Raw genomic sequence first — 24,908 nt, forward strand, 5'->3', positions numbered from 1 at the left:
CTCTCACCACTTTAAAAAAGTACTTGGATGTGCAGTTGAATTGCCGTAACCTACAAGGCTATGGATCAAGAGCTGGAAAGTGGGATTAGACTGGATAGCTCTTTGTCGGCAGGCGCGGACACAATGGGCTGAAATGGCCTCCTTCTGTGCTGTAACTTTCTATGATTCTATGAACATAATTGGTGTGTGGTGGCAATCAGTCTGAACTGTTAATGTTGTTTTTATCCTTGACAAAAGTGATCTTCTTCTACAGACCCATTTAATTCAAAAACTCAGCTTACCTCATTTTAATTTAACTATCAGATCTATTTAGTCTCACCTCAGGGAGGCCATTGGCTCAGAACATAAAACCAACTGGTCCTAAATTTAATCCATTATGACGAAGATTGATTTATTTCTGCCAGCTATCCGAACCACTAACAAACATTTTGTTTATGTATCTTTTTCGGCCCCTTCATCTTTTTAAATGTTGTCCTTGCCTCATAAGAACATAAGAATTAGGAGCAGGAGTAGGTCATACAGCCCCTCAAGCCTGCTCCGCCATTCAACCTCAACTCCACTTTCCTACCCAATCTCCATATCCCTTAATTTCCCTCGAGTCCAAAAATCAATCAATCTCAGGTTTGAAGATACTCAATGACTGAGCAGCCACAGCCCTCTGGGATAGAGAATTCCAGAGATTCACAACCCTCTGAGTAATAAATAACGCCCCATCTCAGTCTTAAAAGGTTGCCCCCTTAACCTGAGACTATGCCCCTGAGTTCTAGACTCTCCAGCCAGGGGCAACAATCTCTCAGCATCTACCAGGGGAAATAATCTCTCATTCTCAGCTTGAAGCCTGGTTGGTTGATTTTCCACGCTTCAGGCTCCCCAGTAACATAAACTGTGTATTACAACGGTGGAGAATAAAGACTTCAGGCACATGTAGTTCTTTCTTCAGACAATCCTCACAGCACAGATTGGCCCAGCAGGTTCCACAGGTCTCCTACACACTTCCGACCTCTAAACAATCTCTTTCCTGCTGTCTCTAGCGTATCATTGTTGTCTTGGATCAGACTGTACTAATGTCGGACACAAAAGATGGAACGGATCAAGACTACAAGGAGTCCATAATGCCTCAGGCCTCCATGCCCAATAATATGGGGAACAGGCAACGCAGGTGGTCAGTGCAAAAGAGTTAGGATCGTGTGCAAAATCTGAGTGCAAGGATCATTATTGGGTCCTTGAAAAATATTAAATAATGAGTAGAAGACTTGAGCAATCCGCCAGCCACTGAAAGGACAACCTCAATTTTCAAAAAAAGCATACCACCTTATTCGCCCTGCACCATGCCCAATACTGAGGGAGTGCTGCAATGTTGGAGGTACCATCTTCTGGGTGAAATGTAAAATCGAGGCCCCCGTCAGGTCAACGTAAAGGATCCCAAGGTACTATTTTGAAGAAGAACATCCCGGCACCACTAAAACAGATTATCTGCTCATTATCTCATTGCTGTTTGTGGGAGCTTGCTGTGTGCAAATTGACTGCCGGGTGTCCTACATTACAACAGTGAATACACTCCAAAAAGTACTTCATTGGCTGTAAACTGCTTTGGGACGTTCTGAGACCATAAAAGGTGCTATATATATGCAAGTCTTTCATTCTTTAGATCTTTCCTACCTGTTCCAGCAAGAACATTCGCCACCTAAATCATGGCCCACTCGAAAATAGCAACGGATGGGCCTCCCACTGAAACTCAGTGGGAAGTTTTATTTTCTAATTTTTATTTCATTACCAGCCATTTGATGCTCAAAAATGCTAAATAAAAATGAAATGCCTTGATTCATTCCATGTTTTGTTTCTGTCACTATCCCAATGACACTGAAAACTGGACTGTAGGAATTCAAAGGTATATTAACAGCAGACTGAGAAGAATGGGATTAGGGACTATAATACCTTTGACTCAGCTACACAAGCACACACACACACTTAGAAGATGGCTCCTAACAAAACTGTGGCCACTTGACCTTTTATTGTTATTACATCAATAGTTGTTATTACAACAGTAGTCCACTAGGTGAAGCGCTAATACACTTCACCCCTCCTTATTGAAGAAGTTAATCATAACAAAATAATCATACGTAACGTGCATGGTATACACAACAAAAGATATGGGGCTACAACCTCCACTTTTGTGCTTATCGCCCCAAAATGGGTGTTATTTCAGGCGTGGGCGTTAAAAAAGGGTTTTTAGATCGCCGGCTTCTCACCCATTCTCAAAACACCGAATTTACATTTTTGAAAATGGGCATTACCGTAAGCAATATCAAATGGGATCTTTTGCCGTGAAGTGTGGCCGTCCTTAGCAATGGCATGGCAACGCTCGATTCCTGTGATTCAGGAGGCCAAGGGTCATCATGACATGCGCAGAAGAGGAGACAGAGAGAGAGGGCGCTCAGAGGCACTGAAAGCGTGTGTGGCTGTGCTGTGTGCTTGTTTGGGTGTTGTGGGAGGAACGATGGAGACTCACCAGCAGGAAAAGGCCGACTAAGCACCAAGAACATAGTTGGCACCGAGTTTTTGTCCAACAAACATAAGAACATAGAACATAAGAATTAGGAACAGGAGTAGGCCATCTAGCCTCTCGAGCCTGCTCCGCCATTCAACAAGATCATGGCTGATCTGGCCGTGGACTCAGCTCCACTCCCCGTAACCCTTAATTCCCTTATTAATTAAAAATCTATCTATCTGTGATTTGAATACATTCAATGAGCTAGCCTCAACTGCTTCCTTGGGCAGAGAATTCCACAGATTCACAACCCTCTGGGAGAAGAAATTCCTTCTCAACTCGGTTTTAAATTGGCTCCCCCGTATTTTGAGGCTGTGCACCCTAGTTCTAGTCTCCCCGACCAGTGGAAACAACCTCTCTGCCTCTATCTTGTCTATCCCTTTCATTATTTTAAATGTTTCTATAAGATCACCCCTCATCCTTCTGAACTCCAACGAGTAAAGACTCAGTCTGCTCAATCTATCATCAAAAGGTAACCCTCTCATCTCCGGAATCAGCCGAGTGAATCATCTCTGTACCCCCTCCAAAGCTAGCTTCCTTAAGTAAGGTGACCAAAACTGCACGCAGTACTCCAGGTGCGGCCTCACCAATACCCTGTACAGTTGCAGCATGACCTCCCTGCTTTTGTACTCCATCCCTGTCGCAATGAAGGCCAACATTTCATTCGCCTTCCTGATTACCTGCTGCACCTGCAAACGAACTTTTTGGGATTCCCCAGGTTCCTCTGCACCGCAGCATGTTGTAATTTCTCCCCATTCAAATAATATTCCCTTTTACTGTTTTTTTTTCCAAGGTGGATGACCTCACATTTTCCGACATTGTATTCCATCTGCCAAACCTTAGCCCATTCGCTTAACCTATCTAAATCTCTTTGCAGCCTCTCTGTGTCCTCTACACAACCTGCTTTCCCACTAATCTTTGTGTCACCTGCAAATTTTGTTACACTACACTCTGTCTCCTCTTCCAGGTCATCTATGTATATTGTAAACAGTTGTGGTCCCAGCACCAATCCCTGTGGCACACCACTAACCACCGATTTCCAACCCGAAAAAGATCCATTTATCCCGACTCTCTGCTTTCTGTTAGCCAGCCAATTCTCTACCCATGCTAATACATTTCCTCTGACTCCGCTTACCTTTATCTTCTGCAGTAACCTTTTGTGTGGCACCTTATCGAATGCCTTTTGGAAATCTAAACACACCACATCCATCGGTACACCTCTATCCACCATGCTCGTTATATCCTCAAAGAATTCCAGTAAATTAGTTAAACATGATTTCCCCTTCATGAATCCATGCTGCGTCTGCTTGATTGTACTATTCCTATCTAGATGTCCTGCTATTTCTTCCTTAATGATAACTTCAAGCATTTTCCCCACTACAGATGTTAAACCAATCGGCCTATAGTTACCTGCCTTTTGTCTGCCCCCTTTTTTAAACAGAGGCGTTACATTAGCTGCTTTCCAATCCACTGGTACCTCCCCAGAGTCCAGAGAATTTTGGTAGATTATAACGAATGCATCTGCTATAACTTCTGCCATCTCTTTTAATACCCTGGGATGCATTTCATCAGGACCAGGGGACTTGTCTACCTTGAGCCCCATTAGCCTATCCAGCACTAACCCCCTAGTGATAGTGATTATCTCAAGGTCCTCCCTTCCCACATTCCCGTGACCCGCAATTTTTGGCATGGTTTTTGTGTCTTCCACTGTGAAGACCGAAGCAAAATAATTGTTTAAGGTCTCAGCCATTTCCACATTTCCCATTATTAAATCCCCCTTCTCATCTTCTAAGGGACCAACATTTACTTTAGTCACTCTTTTCCGTTTTATATATCTGTATAAGCTTTTACTATCTGTTTTTATGTTTTGCACAAGTTTACTTTCGTAATCTATCTTTCCTTTCTTTATTGCTTTCTGAGTCATTCTTTGCTGTCGTTTAAAATTTTCGCAATCTTCTAGTTTCCCACTAACCTTGGCCACCTTATACGCATTGGTTTTTAATTTGATACTCTCCTTTATTTCCTTGGTTATCCACAGCTGGTTATCCCTTCTCTTACCGCCCTTTTTTACTGGAATATATTTTTGTTGAGCACTATGAAAGAGCTCCTTAAAAGTCCTCCACTGTTCCTTAATTGTGCCACTGTTTAGTCTGTGTTTCCAGTCTACTTTAGCCAACTCTGCCCTCATCCCACTGTAGTCCCCTTTGTTTAAGCATAGTACGCTCATTTGAGACACTACTTCCTCACCCTCAATCTGTACTACAAATTCAACCATACTGTGATCACTTATTCCGAGAGGATCTTTTACTAGGAGATCGTTTATTATTCCTGCCTCATTACACAGAACCAGATCTAAGATAGCTTGCTCCCTTGTAGGTTCTGTAACATACTGTTCTAAGAAACAATCCGTATGCATTCTATGAATTCCTCCTCAAGGCTACCCCGTGCGATTTGATTTGACCAATCGATATGTGGGTTAAAATCCCCCATGATTACTGCTGTTCCTTTTTCACATGACTCCATTATTCCCTTGATTATTACCCGCCCCACCGTGAAGTTATTATTTGGGGGCCTATGAACTACGCCCACCAGTGACTTTTTCCCCTTATTATCTTTAATCTCCACCCACAATGATTCAACATTTTGTTCATTAGAGCCAATATCGCCTCTCACAACTGCCCTGATATCATCCTTTATTAACAGAGCTACCCCACCTCCTTTCCCTTCTTGTCTATCTTTCCGAATTGTCAGATACCCCTGTATGTTTAATTCCCAGTCTTGGCCACCCTGCAACCACGTTTCTGGAATGGCCACCAAATCATACCCATTTGTAATGATTTGTGCTGTCAACTCATTTACTTTATTTCGAATGCTGCGTGCGTTTAGGTAGAGTGTTTTAATACTAGTTTTTAAACCATGATTTTTAGTTTTGACCCCTCCTGCAGCCCCTTTATATTCATACATATTGTCCCTTCCTATCACCTTGTGGTTTACACTTATCCCAGTGCTACTCTGCTCTGTTGCCTCCTGCCTTTTACATTCTTTCTTGGGGTCCTGTTCATCTGAGCTCTCACCCACTCTAACTAGCTCAGAGCCCTCTCCTGGGTTCCGAATACTCCTTGCATTGGGGCACCGAGCTTTCATGCTTGCCTTTTTATTACACTTTGACCCTTTAGAATTTTGCTGTAAAGTGGCCCTTTTTGTTTTTTGCCTTGGGTTTCTCTGCCCTCCACTTTTACTCATCTCCTTTCTGTCTTTTGCTTTTGTCTCCATTTTGTTTCCCTCTGTCTCCCTGCATTGGTTCCCATCCCCTTGCCATATTAGTTTAACTCCTCCCCAACAGCACTAGCAAAGACATTGGTTCCGGTCCTGCCCAGGTGCAGACCGTCCGATTTGTACTGGTCCCACCTCCCCCAGAACCGGTTCCAATGCCCCAGGAATTTGAATCCCTCCCTGCTGCACCACTGCTCAAGCCACATATTCATCTGTGCTATCCTGCGATTCCTACTCTGACTAGCTCGTGGCACTGGTAGCAATCCCGAGATTAATACTTACTACAAATAAGATATAATCATAGGCAGTCCCTCGGAATCGAGGTGGAATTGCTTCCACTCCCAAAGTGAGTTCTTTGATGGCTGAACAGTCCGATACGAGAGCCACAGACCCTGTTACAGGTGGGACAGACATTCGTTGAGGGAAGGAGTCGGTGAGGTTGGTTTGCCGCGCACTTCTTCCACTGCCTGCGCTTGGCCTCTTCATGCTCTTTGCGTTGAGACTCAAAGAGCTCAACGCCCTCCCGGATGCATTCTCTCCACCTTGGGCGATCTTCGGTCAGGGTCTCCCAGGTGTCAGTGGTGATGTCGCACTTTACCAGGGAGGCTTTGAGGGTGTTCTTATAACATTTCCGCTGTCCTCCTTTGGCTCGTTTACCATGAAGGAGCTCCACATAAAGCATTTGCTTCGGGAGTCTTGTATCTGGCATGTGAACTATGTGGCCTGCCCAGCGAAGCTGATCGAGTGTGGTCAGTGCTTCAATACTGGAGATATTAGCCTGGTCGAGGACACTGATGCTGGTGCACCTGTCCTCCCAAGGGATTTGCAGGATCTTGCGGAGACATCATTGGTGATATACCTCCAGCGACTTGAGGTGCCTTCTATGCATCGTCCATGCCTCAGACCCATACAGGAGGGCGGTTTTTCTACAGCCCTGTAGACCATGAGCTTGTTGATAGATTTGAGGGCCTGGTCTTCAAACACTCTTTTCCTCAGATGGCCGAAGGCTGCACTGGCGCACTGGAGGCGATGCTGAATCTCCGCATCAATGTCTGCCTTTGTTGATAGGAGGCTACCGAGATATGGGAAATGGTCCACGTTGTCCATGCCACGCCGTGGATCTTGATGATTGGAGGTCAGTGCTGTGCGGTGATGACAGGCTGATGGAGGACCTTTGTCTTACGGATGTTAAGCGTAAGGCCCATGCTTTCCTATGCCTCAGTGAATACATTGACTATATCCTGGAGTTCAACCTCTGAATGTGCACAGACGCAGGCATCGTCCGCATACTGCAGTTCAACGGCAGAGATTGGGGTGATCTTTGATCTGGCCTGGAGGCATCGTAGGTTAAACAGCTTTCCACTAGTTTAGTTCCACTCCAGCGGGTAGCTTGTTGATTGTGAGGTGGAGCATGGCAGCGAGGAAGATTGAGAAGAGGGTTGGAGCGATGACGCAGCCCTGTTTGACCCCGGTCCGGACGTGGATTGGGTCTGTAATGGATCCGTTGGTAAGGATCACGGCCTGCATGTCATCGTGAAGTAGGCGTAGGATGTTGACAAACTTTTGGGGGCATCCGAACTGCAGAAGGACGCTTCATAGACCCTCACGGTTGACAGTGTCAAAACCCTTTGTAAGATCGAAAAAGGCCATGTATAAGGGCTGGCGCTGCTCCCTGCATTTTTCCTATAACTGTCGCGCTACAAACATCATGTCTGTTGTGCCCCGTAGGGGACGAAATCCGCACTGTGATTTCGGGAGGAGCTCCTCGGCCACAGGGAGAAGATGATTGAGGAGAACTCAAGCGACAACTTTCCCAGTGGCTGATAGCAGGGAGATTCCCCTGTAGCTGCCGCAGTCGGACATGTCCCCCTTTTTAAGAATGGTCACAATCACTGCATCTCTCAGATCTCCCGGCATGCTCTCCTCCCTCCAGATCAGGGAGATGAGGTCATGTATCTGCGCCAACAGCGCCTCTCCACTATACTTTAGCACCTCAGCAGGGATTCCATCCGCACCCCGAGCCTTTTTATTCTTGAGCTGTTTTACGGCTTTGCCTACCTCGTGCAACGTTGGAGTTTCACTGAATTGGTGGCGGTCGCATGTTGCGGGATGGAGTCAAGAACACTCGAGTCAAAGGCAGAGTCTCGATTAAGGAGATCTTCAAAGTGCTCCTTCCATCGGGCCCTGACAGCCTCGGTGTCCTTGATGAGTATTTCCCCATTCTTGGCCAGCAGTGGGATGGGGCCTTGGGAGTTTGGACCGTAGGTGGCCTTGACTGCAGCGAAGAATCCTCGCATATTGTGGCTGTCGACCAGTTGTTGTATCTCCTGTGCTTTCTCCATCCACCACCTGTTCTTTAGGTCCCGGGTTTTTTGTTGGACCTGAGCCTTGAGCCATCTGTAATCTTGTTTTGCAGCTCCCGAGTTGGGTTGTTGCTTGAGGGTCAGAAATGCTTTGCGCTTGCGATCTATTAGTTCTTCGATCTCCTGATCATTTTCATCAAACCAGTCCTGATGTTTTCTGGTTGAGTGACCAAATGTCTCTTCACAGGCACTGGTTATAGAGGCCTGGAGGGCAGACCAAGCGCTATGGGCATTCAGCATCTCAGGGTCATCCAGGCACACCAGATTGGCTGTGAGGCGCTGGCTGTATAGGGCTCTCTTAGCTGGGTCTCTAAGTGCCCCGGCATTAACTTTTTTGCGGAACTGCTTCTGCTGTTCCCTCCACTTTGGGGCAATGTTAATGTTGATGATGGATCAGAATAATCGGTGGTCCGTCCAGCAGTCATCAGCTCCTGTCATGGCGCGGGTGATGTGCACATCTTTGCGATCCCTGGCTCAGACGATGACATAGTCGAGCAGGTGCTAGTGTTTGGAGCGAGGGTGTTGTCACGATGCCTTGTATTTGTCCCTCTGGCGGAACAGGGTGTTGGTGATGAGAAGTTCATGTTCCAGATATTTTGACAGGAGTAGGGTACCGCTGGAGTTGGCTTTCCCTACCCCCTCTCTGCCAATCATGCCTCCCCAGAGGGCTGTTTCTTCGCCGACCCTGGCATTAAAATCACCAAGGCAGATCAATTTGTCGCCCATGGGGACGTGGGACAATGGTGTCTCGAGGTTGGAATAAAAACCCTCTTTAGCCTCATCCATTACATCGAGTGTAGGGGCGTACGCCGATGACTGTGGTGCATTGGTTCCGAGATAGGGTAATACGAAGAGTCATGAGGCGTTCGTTAACCCCACAGGGGGAGTCTTTGAGGCGGTCAACCAGTTCATTCTGGACAGCAAAGCCGACTCCATGAAGGCGGCGTTCTGCCTCTGGTTTCCCTTTCCAGAAGAAGGTGTAACCTCCACCATGTTCCTTCAACTGGCCTTCGCCTGCCCGCCGGGTCTCGCTTTGGGCTTACGTACCTGAAAGGCATCTCCCCATGTGCTGCACAGTATATCTAGGCCTCCGACCTGGATCTTACATTCCTCCGAGACCACCAGGTACTTTTGCAGATTTTTTTCGTGTCGGAGGCGTTCGTACGATGGAAGCCTCCAACCTCAATTTCAGGCCCATAAACTTATTTTTCCATATTTACAAATCAAACTTAACCACTATTTTACTGTTTTTAAGAAGATATCTTAGTTCTTGAACAGAACATTCCAATCTTGTTGTAGGACTTAGACTCATTAAGGGATGGTTTTCTAGACCAGTATGTCGAGGAACCAACTAGGGAGGAGGCCATCTTAGACTGGGTGTTGTGTAATGAGAGAGGATTAATTAGCAATCTCGTTGTGCGAGGCCCTTGGGGAAGAGTGACCATAATATGGTGGAATTCTACATTAGGATGGAGAATGAAACAGTTAATTCAGAGGCCATGGTCCAGAACTTAAAGAAGGGTAACTTTGAAGGTATGAGGCGTGAATTGGCTAGGATAGATTGGCGAATGATACTTAAGGGGTTGACAGTGGATGGGCAATGGCAGACATTTAGAGACTGCATGGATGAACTACAAAAATTGTACATCCCTGTCTGGCGTAAAAATAAAAAAGGGAAGGTGGCTCAACCGTGGCTATCAAGGGAAATTAAAGCCAAGGAAGTGGCATACAAATTGGCCAGAAATAACAGCGAACCCGGGGACTGGGAAAAATTTAGAACACAGCAGAGGAGGACAAAGAGTTTGATTAGGGCAGGGAAAATAGAGTACGAGAGGAAGCTTTCAGGGAACATTAAGACGGACTGCAAAAGCTTCTATAGATATGTAAAGAGAAAAAGATTAGTAAAGACAAATGTAGTCAGAATCAGGGGAAGTCATAACGGAACAAAGAAATGGCAGACCAATTGAACAAGTACTTTGGTTCGTTATTCACGAAGGAGGACACAAACAACTTTCCGGATATAAAAAGGGTCACAGGGTCTAGTAAGAAGGAGAAACTGAGGGAAATTCTTATTAGTCAGGAAATTGTGTTGGGGAAATTGATGAGATTGAAGGCTGATAAATCCCCAGGGCCTGATGGTCTGCATCCCAGAGTACTTAAGGAGGTGGCCTTGGAAATAGTGGATGCATTGACAGTCATTTTCCAACATTCCATTGACTCTGGATTAGTTCCTATGGAGTGGAGGGTAGCCAATGTAGCCCCACTTTTTAAAAAAGGAGGGAGAGAGAAAATAGGGAATTATAGACTGGTCAGCTTGACATCGGTAGTGGGTAAAATGATGGAATGAATTATTAAGGATGTCATAGCAGTGCATTTGGAAAGAGGTGACATAATAGGTCCAAGTCAGCATGAATTTGTGAAAGGGAAATCATGCTTGACAAACCTTCTGGAATTTTTTGAAGATGTTTCCAGTAGAGTGGACAAGGGAGAACCAGTTGATGTGGTGTATTTGGACTTTCAGAAGGCGTTCGACAAAATCCCACACAAGAGATTAATGTGCAAAGTTAAAGCACATGGGAGTGGGAGTAGTGTGCTGACGTGGATTGAGAACTGGTTGGCAGACAGGAAGCAAAGAATAGGAGTAAATGGGTACTTTTCAGAATGGCAGGCAGTGACTAGTGGGGTACGGCAAGGTTCTTTGCTGGGGCCCCAGCTGTTTACATTGTACATTAATGATTTAGACGAGGGGATTAAATGTAATATCTCCAAATTTGCGGATGACACTAAGTTGGCAGTGTGAGCTGCGAGGAGGATGCTATGAGGCTGCAGAGTGACTTGGATAGGTTGGGTGAGTGGGCAAATGCATGGCAGATGAAATATAATGTGGATAAATGTGAGGTTATCCACTTTGGTGGTAAAAACAGAGAGACAGACTATTATCTGAATGGTGACAGATTAGGAAAACGAGGTGCAACGAGACCTGGGTGTCATGGTACATCAGTCATTGAAGGTTGGCTTGCAGGCGGTTAAGAAAGCAAATGGCATGTTGGCCTTCATAGCGAGGGGATTTGAGTACAGGGGCAGGGAGGTGTTACTACAGTTGTACAGGGCCTTGGTGAGGCCACACCTGGAGTATTGTGTACAGTTTTGGTCTCCTAACTTGAGGAAGGACATTCTTGCTATTGAAGGAGTGCAGCGAAGGTTCACCAGACTGATTCCCGGGATGGCGGGACTGACATATCAAGAAAGACTGGACCAACTGGGCTTGTATTCAGTGGAGTTCAGAAGAATGAGAGGGGATCTCATAGAAACGTTTAAAATTCTGATGGGTTTAGACAGGTTAGATGCAGGAAGAATGTTCCCAATGTTGGGGAAGTCCAGAACCAGGGGTCACAGTCTCAGGATAAGGGGTAAGCCATTTAGGACCAAGATGAGGAGAAACTTCTTTACCCAGAGAGTGGTGAACCTGTGGAATTCTCTACCACAGAAAGTTGTTGAGGCCAATTCACTAAATATATTCAAAAAGGAGTGAGATGTAGTCCTTACTACTTGGGGGATCAAGAGGTATGGCGAGAAAGCAGGAATGGGGTACTGAAGTTGCATGTTCAGCCATGAACTCATTGAATGGCAATGCAGGCTCGAAGGCCCGAATGGCCTACTCCTGCACTTATTTTCTATAGAAACAGAGAAACATAGAAACATCCTTAATAATTGATTCCATCATTTTACCCACTACTGAGGTCAGGCTGACCGGTCTATAATTCCCTGTTTTCTGTCTCCCTCCTTTTTTAAAAAGTGGGGTTACATTGGCTACCCTCCACTCCATAGGAACTGATCCAGAGTCAATGGAATGTTGGAAAATTGACTGCCAATCCATCCGCTATTTCCAAGGCCACCTCCTTAAGTACTCTGGGATGCAGTCCATCAGGCTCTGGAGATTTATCGGCCTTCAATCCCATCAATTTCCCCAACACAATTTCCCGACTAATAATGATTTCCCTCAGTTCCTCCTCCTTACTAGACCCTCTGACCCCTTTTATATCCGGAAGGTTGTTGGTGTCCTCCTTAATGAATACCGAACCAAAGTACTTGTTCAATTGGTCTGCCATTTCTTTGTTCCCCGTTATGACTTCCCCTGATTCTGACTGCAGGGGACCTACGTTTGTCTTTACTAACCTTTTTCTCTTTACATACCTATAGAAACTTTTGCAATCCGCCTTAATGTTTCCTGCAAGCTTCTTCTCGTACTCCATTTTCCCTGCCCTAATCAAACCCTTTGTCCTCCTCTGCTGAGTTCTAAATTTCTCCCAGTCCCCGGGTTCGCTGCTATTTCTGGCCAATTTGTATGCCACTTCCTTGGCTTTAATACTATCCTTGATTTCCCTTGATAGCCACGGTTGAGCCACCTTCCCTTTTTTATTTTTACGACAGACAGGAATGTACAATTGTTGTAGTTCATCCATGCGGTCTCTAAATGTCTGCCATTGCCCATCCACAGTCAACCCCTTCAGTATCATTCGCCAATCTATCCTAGCCAATTCACGCCTCATACCTTCAAAGTTACCCTTCTTTAAGTTCTGGACCATGGTCTCTGAATTAACTGTTTCATTCTCCATCCTAATGCAGAATTCCACCATATTATGGTCACTCTTTCCCAAGGGGCCTCGCACAACGAGATTGCTAATTAATCCTCTCTCATTACACAACACCCAGTCTAAGATGACCTCCCCCCTAGTTGGTTCCTCGACATATTGGTCTAGAAAACCATCCCTTATGCACTCCAGGAAATCCTCCTCCACCGTATTGCTTCCAGTTTGGCTCGCCCAATCTATGTGCATATTAAAGTCACCCATTATAACTGCTGCACCTTTATTGCATGCACCCCTAATTTCCTGTTTGATACCCTCCCCAACATCACTACTACTGTTTGGAGGTCTGTATACAACTCCCACTAACATTTTTTGCCCTTTGGTGTTCTGCAGCTCTACCCATATAGATTCCACATCATCAAAGCTAATGTCTTTCCTAACTATTGCATTAATCTCCTCTTTAACCAGCAATGCTACCCCACCTCCTTTTCCTTTTATTCTATCCTTTCTGAATGTTGAATACCCCTGGATGTTGAGTTCCCAGCCCTGATCATCCTGGAGCCACGTCTCCGTAATCCCAATCACATCATATCTGTTAACATCTATTTGCACAGTTAATTCATCCAACTTATTGCGGATACTCCTTGCATTAAGACACAAAGCCTTCGGGCTTGTTTTTTTAACACCCTTTCTCCTTTTAGAATTTTACTGTACAGTGGCCCTTTTTGTTCTTTGCCTTGGGTTTCTCTGCCCTCCACTTTTCATCATCTCCTTTCTGTCTTTTGCTTTTGCCTCCTTTTTGTCTCCCTCTGTCTCCCTGCATTGGTTCCCATCCCCCTGCCATATTAGTTTAACTCCTCCCCAACAGCACTAGCAAACACTCCCCCTAGGACATTGGTTCCGGTCCTGCCCAGGTGCAGACCGTCCGGTTTGTACTGGTCCCACCTCCCCCAGAACCGGTTCCAATGCCCCAGGAATTTGAATCCCTCCCTGCTGCACCACTGCTCAAGCCACGTATTCATCTGCGCTATCTTGTGATTCCTACTCTGACTAGCACGTGGCACTGGTAGCAATCCCGAGATTACTACTTTTGAGGTCCTACTTTTTAATTTAGCTCCAAGCTCCTTAAATTCGTTTCGTAGGACTTCATCCCTTTTTTTTACCTATGTCGTTGGTACCAATGTGCACCACGACAACTGGCTGTTCTCCCTCCCTTTTCAGAATGTCCTGCACCCGCTCCGAGACATCCTTGACCCTTGCACCAGGGAGGCAACATACCATCCTGGAGTCTCGGTTGCGGCTGCAGAAACACCTATCTATTCCCCTCACCATTGAATCCCCTATCACTATCGCTCTCCCACTCTTTTTCCTGCCGTTCTGTGCAACAGAGCCAGCCACGAACTTGGCTGCTGCTGCCCTCCCCTGATGAGTCATCCCCCCCCAACAGCACTCAAAGCGGTGTATCTGTTTTGCAGGGGGATGACCACAGGGGACCCCTGCACTACCTTTCTTACACTACTCTTCCTGCTGGTCTTCCATTCCCTATCTGGCTGTGGACCCTTCTCCTGCGGTAAAACCAACTCGCTACACGTGCTACTCACGTCATTCTCAACATCGTGGATGCTCCAGAGTGAATCCACCCTCAGCTCCAACTCCGCAACGCGGACCGTCAGGAGCTCGAGGCAGATACACTTCCCGCACACGTAGTCGTCAGGCACACCGGCAGTGTCCCTGAGTTCCCATATGGTACAGGAGGAGCATAACACCCGACCGAGCTCTCCTGCCATGACTTAACCCTTAGATACACTTAAATTGGCAACAACAATGTTAAAATTACTGACTAATATAAAAAGAAAAAGAAAAACTACTCACCAATCACCAGCCAATCACTTACCCCCTAGGCTGTAACGTCACCTTTCTGTTTCTTTCTACTTCTTTTTTGCCTTCTCCCTGTAGCTGCACAAGTATGCCTTTTATAGGCCTCTGCTGATCCCCGGACTCACGCCTCAGCGACCACGAACTCCCGCTGCCTCTCGCGGCCTTTTATAGGCCTCTGCTGATCCTCGGAGTCACGCCTCAGCTATGTTCCTATGTTTCTATTCAAGGCTGAGCCTGAGGAGAGTTTTTCTCCAAGGGCTGACCTTGATCTATATTTGGACTCTCTACAACTTCAGACAGTTTGTCTGCCTGACTCAGGCTCAGACTTAAAATCTGACTTTCTCCAGTTTTCTAACACATCTGATGTAGGATTTGCTATTGGTACTCTCCTTGTAACAAGACCATCTGACTTATCAGAATAAATTGAATCATTCCAACTTCCAACTCCTTCCACCTCTGTGGATAAAATGTGATCAATGTGAACAAACCTAACATTTCCATGATCAAACATCTTGATCAAATATGTGCAAGGGCCACATATCTTCATTACTCTTCCTGGTAACCATTTATGGTGATGGTTCTTCACTCTTATCTTCTGATTCAATTTCACACTTCTCTCTCTTACTCTATCATGATCCTCTTTCTGCCTTGATTGTTTCTCTTCTACTCACTGCCAAGTTTGACTTTAACAATGAGAACCTGGTTTGTGGCTGTTGTTTGAGAAACAACTCTGCTGGTGTTCTACCAGTAGTTGTATGAGGAGTATTACTAATCAGAAAATTTGCCAGTTTGTGGTCCAAGACAACTGCCATTTCTTTGGATTTGGATCCAACCTTTGCTTGATGAGGACACGTTTTACTATTTGTGCTTTGCGCTCTGCTGCACCATTTGAAGTAGGGTGGTATGGTGGAACTTTGGTATGTTTCACACCGTTTCTGCTCATGAACTGTGCAAATTCTTCTGAACAAAATTGCAGCACATTATCAGACACAATTTCTTCTGGGAGGCCATATGAAGAAAACAATCTTTGCAAATTGTCTAATGTTTTACTTGTTATTTTCTGCATCGAAAACACCTCTACCCACTTTGAATGACTATTACTATGAATAATTGCTATCCTTCTAAGCTCAGCAAAATCTACATGTAACCTTTGCCACACTCTGGGAGGCCAATTCCATGCCTGTAATGGTACTGATGGTGGTTTCTTGCTCACCAATTGACATGTTGTACACTGACTGATGATGTACTCTATCTCTTTATCTAAACCTAGCCACCATAAGTAACTGCATGCAAAACTCTTGGACAAGCACATTCGCGGGTGCTGGTCATGATGGAACTCACCCAAGCACCCTATTATTCCCATAGGCCCAGCCATCTGGACTCTGGCAACATAGAAACATAGAAACATAGAAAATAGGTGCAGGAGTAGGCCATTCAGCCCTTCGAGCCTGCACCACCATTCAATAAGATCATGGCTGATCATTCACCTCAGTACCCCTTTCCTGCTTTCTCTCCATACCCCTTGATTCCTTTAGCCGTAAGGGCCATATCCAACTCCCTCTTGAATATATCAAACGAACTGGCCTCAACAACTTTCTGCAGAAGAGAATTCCACAGGTTAACAACTCCCTGAGTGAAGAGGTTTCTCCTTATCTCAGTCCTAAATGGCTTACCCCTTATCCTTAGACTGTGACCCCTGATTCTGGACTCCCCCAACATCGGGAACATTCTTCCTGCATCTAACCTGTCCAATCCCGTCAGAATTGTACATGTTTCTGTGAGATCCCCTCTCATTCTTCTAAACTCCAGTGAATACAGGCCCAGTCGATCCAGTCTCTCCTCATATGTCAGTCCTGCAATCCCGGGAATCAGTCTGGATTCCCTCAATAGCAAAAACGTCGTTCCTCAGATTAGGAGACCAAAACTGAACACAATATTCCAGGTGAGGCCTCACCAAGGCCCTGTACAGCTGCAGCAAGACCTCCCTGCTCCTATACTCAAATCCCCTAGCTATGAAGGCAACATGCCATTTGCCTTCTTCACCGCCTGCTGCACCTGCATGCCAACCTTCAATGACTGTTGTACCATGACACCCAGGTCTCGTTGCACCTCCCCTTTTCCTAATCTGCCGCCATTCAGATAATATTCTACCTTCCTGTTTTTGCCCCCAAAGTGGATAACCTCACATTTATCCACATTATACTGCATCTGCCATGCATTTGCCCACTCACCTAATCTGTCCAAGTCACCTTGCAGCCTCTTTGCATCCTCCTCACAGCTCACACCACCACCCAGCTTAGTGTCATCTGCAAACTTGGAGATATTACTCTCAATTCCTTCATCTAAATCATTGATGTATATTGTAAATAGCTGTTGTCCCAGCACTGAGCCCTGCAGTACCCCACGAGTCACTGCCTGCCATTCTGAAAAGGACCCGTTTATCCCGACTCTGTGCTTACTGTCTGCCAACCAGTTCTCTATCCACGTCAGTACCCTTACCCCCAATACCATGTGCTTTAATTATGAACACCAATCTCTTGTGTGGGACCTTGTCAAAAGCCTTTTGAAAGTCCAAATACACCACATCTACTGGTTCTCCCTTGTCCACTCTACTAGTTACATCCTCAAAAAAATTCCAGAAGATTTGTCAAGCATGATTTCCTTTCCTAAATCCATGTTGACTTGGACCGATCCTGTCACTGCTTTCCAAATGCGCTGATATTTCATCTTTAATAATAATAATAAAAATAATAAAAACAACGTCGACAATTCAGCCAAGTGTGCTTGAAATTTACCTTGGATTTTTAGCTGTTCTGCAAAACAAAGAACCTCTCATCTCTCCGTCAGTTGGCAGGATTATCCACCAACAAAAATATCAGCTAGGGGATCCAAAAATCGCATCCTCGACACCAATCTGTAATATCTTTGACACAGCTATACAAGCACACACACACTTGCAAGGTGGCTCCAAACAGAACTGTGATCACATGATCTTGCCACATGACCTTTTATTGTTATTGCATCAGTAGTCCACTGGGCGGAGCTCTATTACAGGGACTCGAAGCTTTTACCTCTTTACCTTTCTTATAGTTGGCTGGCTTTACATGTCTGAAATCAACTTTCTCCATTTTGTTTTTGGATTTTACGTCTCCTGCATCATGGATGATATTGGCCCTGAAATCCCACTTCTCTGCTTTCCGCGGGCGCTTGACAGAAAATGGTAAAAAGGATCCACACCGACCTTATCCCGCTGCGCCCACCAGCGATCCCGGTCCTGAGGCCTCCTCTCCGTGCGCATCGGAGCGCGTGCACATCTGGACAGACGTGTGCTGGAGCTGGAGTCGCATGGCACTGGACAGCCAATCCAGGTAAAGTATTTTCTCATTCATAATAATGGGAACCCCGTAAGTAGGAGTTCTCATTATGATGATTGAGAAACACCCCCCCAAACACAAATTAAAAAATAGAAAAAATACATCACATATTTAAGATTAATTTAAAGTTAATAAATGTCTTAGAAAAAATATATATTTTTCCGATTTTTAAAAGTTTTTTAATTATGGTTTAAAATAAACTTACTTTAGTAGGCAGGGTTTTTAACATTAAAATGTGTTTTCTAAATTTTATTTTTATCTGTTTTTATATGTTTTAAAACTCTTACACTGATAAAAGTATGCTATGTGCCTGCATTTACCAGGCGCAATAATTTTCAGGACATTTGCTGGGCAAGAGATGGGTAAATACAGGCAACTCTCGATTATCCGTACACGGATCTAACGGAGAACCCGCTACAACGGCACTTTTAAAAACCATTGCACACGTGAATACCAACTGACATAATGAGGGTTGTCACTTCGTCCCCAGTCAGGAACAGATGAGAAACAAAACATATACTGCAGTCGGTTCTGGTTACTTATCGGGAGGTTAAATCATTGGGGGGATCCTTGGAATAGATGAAGATCCGATACACATGATAATGTCCCGTGTACAGCTGCACCGAGATGAACATTTCGCTGTTTTTCTAATCTCAGCACTGGAAAACAAGCTGATCCCAACTGCAACAGAAAGCAATGCAAAGCTCCTGTCCAAACTACTCATTTTTGGATTTTAAAGTGCTCTTACACATGACCATTAAACTCACTCCAAACACAGTCCTGCGCTGACCACTTTCTGCACCGTCCGCCGTTTGCACGAAAACGCTGACATCAGCGAGTGACTGCAGCCCTGGGTGCAATGAATTATTCATTGTATGCTCCCACTCCAGAGAGTTTAAAAATATCCGCTTCCAACACAATAGGGCTCACCGTGTCCTTGCCCGCGTTTTTACCTTTCTCTCCACGTGAAAGACCACGGATCAGATTTGGGACCCAAACATTCTCGGCAAGTACGTGCACTCGCCCTAGGGGCAAAATCATTTACCCGGAATAGCCCGATCCCCAAGGGACCCGGATAACCGCGAGTTGTCTGTACCGCAATTTTACCCATGCGAATGTCCTGGCTGTGGGGATATAGAGGATCTGTCAAACCAGAGCTTGACAGACCGGAAAAGCTGGTTTTCAGTGCATGCGCATTGTGCGTTCAAAACCGGCTTTTGCGATGCCTTTCCGGGTCCGTACACACTCCGTACGGACCCGAGGAAGCCACGATTTCAGGGCCATTCATGTTTTTTAGTGTTGTGAGCTGGATGACGGTTAAATGCTTAAACACAGCATTTGGCACAATGAAATTATGTAGATTAAATAACTCATACTTCTGTACATATTTCCCAAGCAAGTGGAAGTACACATTGGATTTCTGAACAGCCAGATTCCTCTGTCTACCTGGACCATAGTATTCCCGAACATCTTGTGTTTTCAATGTCAAGTCTGTGTTTTTCCCATCAAGGAGCTGTTTGTTACATCCGTAACATTTCTTCAGCTTCTTTTTCAACATGCTGAGGAGGACAACTTCAAATGTTTTTACCTGCTTTTCTGAAATATAAAATAGGACATGATGTCAGTAACGTACACGCTGAGCAGAGTAGCTCACAGAAGTAAATAGAGGTTACAATAGGCCATTCAGCCCAACCACAACACGCCAGTCATCCTCCACATGAGAAAATAGTTTCAATCACATTTACTTACCTCGTTCCCATATTCCTTCACCACCTCTTTGATTCCCCTATTCAATCTCATCTTCAATGTTGACATAGTTTCTGCCTCAACTGCTAACATTGGAAGTGAATTCCACCGCCTCACAAATCTGTGTGAAGAAGGTTTTCCCAGCCACTGTTCTAAATCTCTTGCATTTGATCTTGTATCTATGACCCCCTCAACTGCTGTAAACATAGAATAGATTCATAGGGCTCAAATTTGGTCCACCCCTTTATTCGGCGCACTCACCAGAGAAGCGCCGACTTTATGGGCTGAAAACAGCACCTAAAAAAATCTCCCCTGATTCTGGCCACTGTGTTGCCTCTCCCGGAGCTTGGCTCAGCGTGGCCAGTTGATTGGGGGGTGGAGCTAGGGCCCTGCGCGAAAAACAGTGCCGGCAGCTGTCCGCATGCGCATTAGAGTGTTCGCGCATGCGCAGTAGCTCCTGCCGATGATAATGATGAGGATGCGTGCTGCAGCATGGGACCGGATGCATCCCGCCCCTATCCCAGGCCAAGTGGCCTGCCGCACAGGCCAGCCCACTGCCTTCCCGGGCTAAGGCTACAATATACAGGTTGGTGCAGGGAGGCGGGAGGAGAGTTTTGATCTGGCGGGGGGGGGAGGGGGGAGTTTTGATCAGTTGGGGGGTGGGGGAGGAGAGTTTTGATCTGGGGGAGAGGAGAGTTTTCATCAGGGGGAGGAGAGTTTTCATCGTAGGGGGGGGAGTTTTGATCCGGGGGGGGGGTCGGCGGTGATAACTATGTACCCAGTAATTTTAATGAGTTTACTCAGACTTTCCTTAACCCTGTTAATGAAAATACTTTCCTACATAAGAACATAAGAATTACGAGCAGGAGGTACTTCTATTTTTTATTTGGATATTTTGAAAAAAATTATGTAAATATGTTTTGTCTATTTACTTCTTTTATTTTTGTAGTTTAAGCTTCCATGAATACTTCTGTTGTATAATAAATTAACTTTACGAAGTTTGTCATATGATGTCCTGTATAGCTGTTTGATCCTATTCACATTCTTTGTCATTAGTACCTACCTGCGCTGATTTCTTAACTCTCCGCAAGGGGTTTCTGTGCGGCCACAAGTGGCCACATACACTGGCCTAAGTTAGTTTGGAGTAACTATTAGCTGTCCAAAGTGGCCTAAATGGCCAAAACGGACATAGGTGGCTGGTAATGTCCCTTTTGAAAAAGACTAAACTAAACTAAAAAAATCCTAACTAATTCACTTATACTGGTACAAATTGAATGTGCAGTTAGCGTTAGTGTTTTCTCAGAAGAATCACTCAACACTCAGAGCGGTTCCAATGCCATCGCGGCCTTTATTAACGCTTAGCGGGGAGGAAATCACAAGACTGAGTCCAGGCTTCTCTCCACAGAACAAAGGGTTACATGCACTTTTATATGTTTCACAACAGTTACAAACAGTTTACTACAGTTACACAGCCCATCACGGCTGGACACAAGCCAATCACAACGATTATAGATTACATATAGGTTCTTTTAACCCAATAGAATTCCCCTGATGTCTCAGGAACCATATGTTCGGTTATTGTCAGCTTGGGCTGATTGATGACTTTACTACAAGAGATAGGTTTTCTCCCTATTTCTTTCTTCTTGGAGAATTAATTGGTTTATGGCCTTGTATGGGTTCCTTATCTCTTTCCTCCTGGGGAATTAATTGGTTTATGACCTTGTTTACAGGAAAGATGGGTTCTCTCCTTATTATTCTTATCCTGCATCCAAGGCATTCCTATAGTGGGCCTCACAGGGTTATTGCTCGGTCATTGAACAGTCAATAGTTCACAGCTTGACTACCTGATTTCCCATCATGCCTGGACAGCCATTTTGTATGTGGCCACCTTTAGTCTTATATGAGTTTAAATATCCAGCAGATGCCTAATGCCTAGTTTTATATATATTTCTAATCTCTACAGCAGCAAAATGGGGATTTTTAAGATACTCCAGAAAAATCAAGTTGCTCCAAAAAAAATGGAGCAACTCCTAGGAAATTTTGAGCCCATAGAAACTTACAGCACAGAAGGAAGCCATTCAGCCAGTCATACCTGTGCTTTTTTGTCCACTTTATGAACTTGCCCTGAAACATTCTGTTTCTTTCTACCCTGTCCCATCCTTCCATAATTAAAAAAAATTATAATATATTGCCTCATAATCTGAGTTCTAACAAATAAAAAGATGGAACTTTTCAAGTCTTTCTTCATATTTGTATTTCCTCACATCAGCCAGCATCCTCATAAATCCGGGTTGGACTCTCTCTAAAGCCTTCCATGATATGGAGCCCAAATAGAGCAAATATATATTGTTTAAATAACTTTTACAACATATCCTAATTCGTTTCTACAAGTCTAATATATTTTTGATCTCTTTGGGTAGAGTTGTACAGACAGTTTAGTGATGTGAAGTAGTTTTTTGTGCACATCAATGAAAGGGGGCAGTTGGAGGCTATCTCACATTGGTTTGAGTTCCTACTGAGTGCACTGTAACTCCAACCATGCTGAGATAAATATTCCTGCTGTCTTTAGGCAATGATCTGGAGTCATTGATGAGGCTCAGACATAAAACATGGAATGAATCAATGCACCTCAGGTTTTGACAAAACCATCTAATTTCTTAGGAGCAATGGGATATTTGGAGATAGTGTTGGGAACTCAACCTTTCACTTAAATATGACATGCTGTTAATGAAATAAGCACCTTGAAAAGGTGCCCGAGGGATTCATTAGCCATAATGTGTGGAGAAACACAGATAGAGGAGGTCCAATGCCTCAAATTGAAAATTCTCATGCTCGTGTTTAAATCCCTTCAAGGCCTTGCTTCTTCTCCAGCTTTATATCCCACCCTACGAACTCTCCGTGCCTCTGACTCTCGCATCTTGTGCATTCACCGCCACCCCCCTTTTCCCCACCATTGGTGGCTATGCCTTCAGCTGCCGAGGCCCCATGCTCTAGAATTCCCTCCCTAAACCCCACTGCCTCTCCACTTCTTGCCTCCATGAAGCCCCTCCTTAAAACCCACCTCTTTGGCCAAGCTTTTGGTTACCTCTCATAATAGTTCCTTCTTTGTCTTGGTGTCCATTTTTGTCTGATTACACCTCTGTGACATTTTTCTGCATTACAGGCGCTACATTTCTGCTATTTCTGTTGCAGTGAAAAAACTTGGTTACTTGAATGTAATAATAAACCTGCACTCTCATGTTCTAGTTTTTGCTTTTTATTTTAAACGCCTCCTGGTTATATTCCCGCAGACGGGGAGAATGGCAGACCTAGCAGCAGCAGCTCATCAGTGTGCCCATCGGTTCTCGACCGCCGCCCTGGATGCTCTCCTTGATGCCCTGGAGAGACGTCGGCAGGTTTTCGGACAAAGATTGGGAGAAGACCACAACCCCAAACTTACAGATTCCTATGGAAGGAAATAGCAGAGCGAGTATCCGCGAGTAACACGGTGCCCAGGTCAGCCATGCAATGCAGAAAGAAGTGGAACGACCTGAAGCGGCTGGTGAGGGTGAGTATCTTTAATTGAAAACTTCTACATGCTATGCTCTGAACTCAATGTGCACTCTCTGCTCAATGTAGTGTTTCAGAATCCATGCTGTAAGTGGGTGAGGCCGGATGCAAGTTTCCCATTTGAAGCGTCACCCACTGCAAGGGTCTGCATGAGCTGCTAACCTTGCTACTCGGTTCTGCAGACCCACCCCTCATGTTGCTAACTCCTCAGTATTCATATGCATCTCGAAGACCAAAGCCTCCCCATTACTGTTAGGTCCTGGCCCCCTAATTCAAGCATCGCCACAGCAAGTCCACACAGCAAATGGTAGTTACATCGAGCTGGGAAGACTCTCATAGGATCACATGTACTAAACTATGTAAATCACTTTGGACAGACCAATAGAGACGTTCTCTTTAATTTACAGGTGACGCTCACCCACAACAGCAGGGAGCAGATGCGGACTAGTGGAGGGGGAGCCAGACCTCCAGGTGCTCACTCCTTTGGAGGAACGCATAGCTGCACTAGTGGATGTTCAAGTTGGTGCGATGGTGGTGGGTGAGGCCAAACCCCCTCGGGACAGTGACGATATGTTGAGTTCCTTTGCAGCTCCTGGTCCCCTCCCCTGCAGGTAACCACTCTTCTATATGTTTGTACTATGTTGTCGCACCGGGGCCATCTCGTCAGCCTTCCATGGGTGGAGATGGTGCCAAGGAGGTGGAGGAGGACGACACCTCATTGGACGTCATGCAGGAGGCTGCGCCATCTGAGAGCGGGGCCAGCAGTTTTGTTGACGAAGGGGTGGTCGGGCAGGTGGAGGTGGCTGATGCTCCAGGACCCAGTGGCCTGCAGCAACGCTATGGGGGAGGGGAAGTCCAGGGGCCAGCTCCCCGGAAGCTGAGTGGGTGATGCTCAGCAGCCCTCTGATGATGAGCTGAAACTAGAGGGTGTCACAAGACAATCCCTGCAGTTGCACACCGATCTGCTGGGTGCACCAGCAAGGGTGTCCAAGAGTCTTGATGCAAAAGCTGTGAGAATGGAGGAGTGTGCCTCAACTATTGCTCATGCCTCTCAGCAGTCCACCAAGCCCACCCTTGGTAGATATCAATGGATGTTGGATGCAACCAGTGACCATGGGTCTCAGACATGGTGGCACGGGCTATGGTTGACGTTGCAGTGACCATTGAGCACCAGGCCGATGCTATTGTAGGCCTGCATACTGAAATGTCATCAGTGCGTGGTGTTCTCATTCAGCTCTCTGGTGTGCTGCAGTCGCAGTCACCTTTAATTCAGAGGCAAGTTGATTGAATGGACGCACTGACCACTGCTCCATCAGTTCAATGGGGACCTAACCTTGCCGAACCAGGGCAACAATCTGTGCTTACCCAGGTTGCTGCAGGTAATGATGCTCTGCCCCGGGGGAGTATCAGCCTGTTGGGCCAGTTGGAACATGATGTCGTCTCTGAGGACAACATCATTCTGCCTTTGCACCTGCCGCTCTCTGCAACCCATCCACAGCAGAGTGCTGCCGCCCATGCTGAGGTGATGCAGTCTGCAGCCGGGCCTTCCAGGGCCCGAGCTGGTCAGAGACTTCCTGTTAGGCCATCA

This window comes from Pristiophorus japonicus, chromosome 12, assembly GCF_044704955.1.
Source record: "Pristiophorus japonicus isolate sPriJap1 chromosome 12, sPriJap1.hap1, whole genome shotgun sequence".
NCBI classification, from domain to species: Eukaryota; Metazoa; Chordata; class Chondrichthyes; family Pristiophoridae; genus Pristiophorus; species Pristiophorus japonicus.